This window comes from Vicia villosa, unplaced genomic scaffold (assembly GCF_029867415.1).
Source record: "Vicia villosa cultivar HV-30 ecotype Madison, WI unplaced genomic scaffold, Vvil1.0 ctg.001699F_1_1, whole genome shotgun sequence".
Classification (NCBI taxonomy): Eukaryota; Viridiplantae; Streptophyta; class Magnoliopsida; order Fabales; family Fabaceae; genus Vicia; species Vicia villosa.
This window is the reverse complement of record NW_026705701.1, coordinates 355,707-358,759: the sequence shown is the minus strand read 5'-3', so window position 1 is coordinate 358,759 and position 3,053 is coordinate 355,707.

The window sequence follows — 3,053 nt, the reverse complement described above, 5'->3', positions numbered from 1 at the left end:
GACCTCCCTTCTCAAATCCGTGAATTGCAGGACCAATTTCTGGACGTGTTAGCGCTTTGTGACGACCTAGAATGCTTCAGGGGAGATCGAGGAATGTCGTGTGATGCTTGGAATGGCTTGATTTGGCCTAGAACTCGGTTTGCTATGTCACTTTTTCCACGATCTTTATGAAACCGTGTGGGGTTCTTTTGCAGCCAATTTTTTTTTTGTGATCTCAATTTCCTTCGTTTTTATAGGAGATGTAATTAGGCTAGGAACAAAAGAATCAAATCTTTAATAATTAACAGATTGAAATTTGATTAGGGAGAAATATTGAAAGTTTCTGATTTTATCTTCAATCAATCCAAATCTCCCTTATTTCAATTTTCACGTGTTTATTGCTTTTAGGAACTGATTTTATTCTGACTGAATCAAGAGGCAAATATGGAGTATCCATTCCATAACTATTTCCCTATTTTTTTGATTTTATTTATATTTAAATGAATAAATTCATAATAAAATAAAATAAAGATCAAAAAAATAATTAGGGAATGGTTTATGGGCCACTTGGATGAAAATAAATCTCCTTGAATTAATTCAAAATATTGTTATATTTTACTTGATTTATTTAGATTTTAAATAAAATCAAAATAAAATAAGTAAATAAAAATAAATGAATTATTATGGGCCCTTTTTTTTTTAGTCATATCCATGTTTAAAATCCACAACTTGGGCCCATTAGCTTAAAAGTTTCAATTTCACCAATTAGGATTTTATGGTTTTCTCAAATTTTTTTGCCCAACTTGCACCAATCATAACTCTTTCATTTTTTATTGTATGGAAGTGTTCTTGAGCTTTGAATTTGAATAAGTGAAATGGTATGGGCAAATTTTGGGGTATGACACCTGCCTTGTTACTTTTATTGAAAAAGAAAGGGGAAAATAATTTTTCAAAAATTTCCGCTCACTACCACTTTCATGCATGTTGCTCCATTGTTGGCATTCTCATTGTTTCGCTCGAGCTTTTCATTATGCTGTAGGAACTACTCATTCTAAACTGGGGATAGAACAAACAAATAATAAACAGAAAATTGAAAAAAAATGCAAAAGAGTAAATCCACCCCCAAACTTGAACTAAACATTGACTTCAATGTTTCAGAACAAGCCCGAGAGGGTTGACTCACAAAGGGTATTGCCATATCAATTGCTTCTTCCTAGCTATCACCAGAAAGGTCCCCTTATTATTTCCTGAAATAAAAATAAACAAAACAAAATAAAACATTAGAAGTGTGGGTTACCTCCCACGAAGCGCCCCGTTTAACATCGCATGGCTCGACGGTTCATGGTTGAATCATCAACCATTGTCTCGTTTTCTGGGTACTTTTCTTACCAATGTGAAGCCCCAAAAGTATTTAATGTTTGCTTGTTTGGTTTCTTCATCCTTAATTCTCACCACTTCAACTCGCGATCTCTCTTCCTTCATTTGTTTTTCCTCTCCTCAAGAGAGATAACCTCCTTATCCGTTAATTTCTTCTTCTGTGAGAACCTATCATTGATGAATTTGACACATTTTGGCTTTAACTCTAAACCTTCTAAAAATGGGATGGTGATTTGCAAACGGCTAAACATTTCCATTGGCCGAAAGTAATGAATCTCATTCCCTTCTTTATTAGGAACTTGTAGAGGACGTAATTCCAATGAGAGTTTAAGCTCCTTTGCATTACTACTCTTCTTCAACTCTAAGTCCACCATATTCTCTTTTGAAAAATTTTCAACTTTTGAAGTTGCTAACTCATTCACGACTTCTTTGATTATATCCTCTATTTTTGTTCCTTCGACTAACACATCATCTACTTTTTTATGAGGTCTTGGATAAGGTAGCTTCATTGAGAGCTCATACTCAACTTCTATATTTTTCTTGATGTTTACATACTCTATATTATCCTTTTCAACAACATCTTCCTTGTCATCAACTTCCTCCTCCACTCTCTTCTTTCCAACATCCTCACCAATCACTTTTACACTCCTTATAGAAGTAGTATTGCAAGTTTCTACACAAGTCGTAGGGTTTTGAAAAGTTGAGACTTGACTTACATTTTGCTCGGTTAAGAATTTGGTAAGTTGATCATCTTGAGTTTCCCGGTTTTGTTGAATGGCTAAAGAGAATTGCATGAATTGATTCATGGTTTCCTCTAATTCAGAGGGTCCTCTTTGATAACCTTGATTATAGTGTGAAAGCCTTTGTTGTTGATATTCATGGTTAGCCATATGATACTCCATCGCATCTTCCGGTGTGCACCATCCGATATCATGAAACTCATTAACTTGAGGTGTGAACTGTGACACACTTTGAAGGAGATACTCCATTTGTTGAGTTAGGATCTCGTTTTGAGCATGAATCGCAACATTTATATTTGGGTCCAACGTTCCGACAAACAAAAATCTACAAAACTAGCAACCAAGTGAAATAACACGATAAAAAAAAATAATAATAAAAAAAATCAAAATTAAAAGACTATTGCAATAACAAAATCTAAAATAAAGTAACTAACTAAAAATCTAAAATAAAGGAACTAAACTAAAAATCTAAAATTAAGTAAATAACTAAAAATAATACGACTATTGCAATGCGTGCAATATTGACACCAATCCCCGGCAACGACGCCAATTTGTTGAAAGTATTTTGGGTAAATATTTTCTAATATATCGTATCCACAGAGACTGAGTCAATAGTACTTCCGTTCTATAGTCAAATTATAATGAGTGGTAAAAAGCATTGGTTTTGATTATTTAGTCTAAAAGTGCGTATAAGAAAATAATAATTAATTGACTGAAAGCTTGGAAAGTAATTAACAATGATGATGAATATGTTGAGTTCTAGGGTTCATCAACCTATTCGTATGCAATGATCAATTAATCCAAGAGTGAACCATTATATAATCTATTATCTTCATTCATCCTCAAAACAAATATTATGTCTAAGATCAATTTAGAGCCACCTCTACCGGTATGATATTCGATCTCTCAGAATAACTATAAAGATAAAGGGAATTAAACACAATGATTTATGAAAAC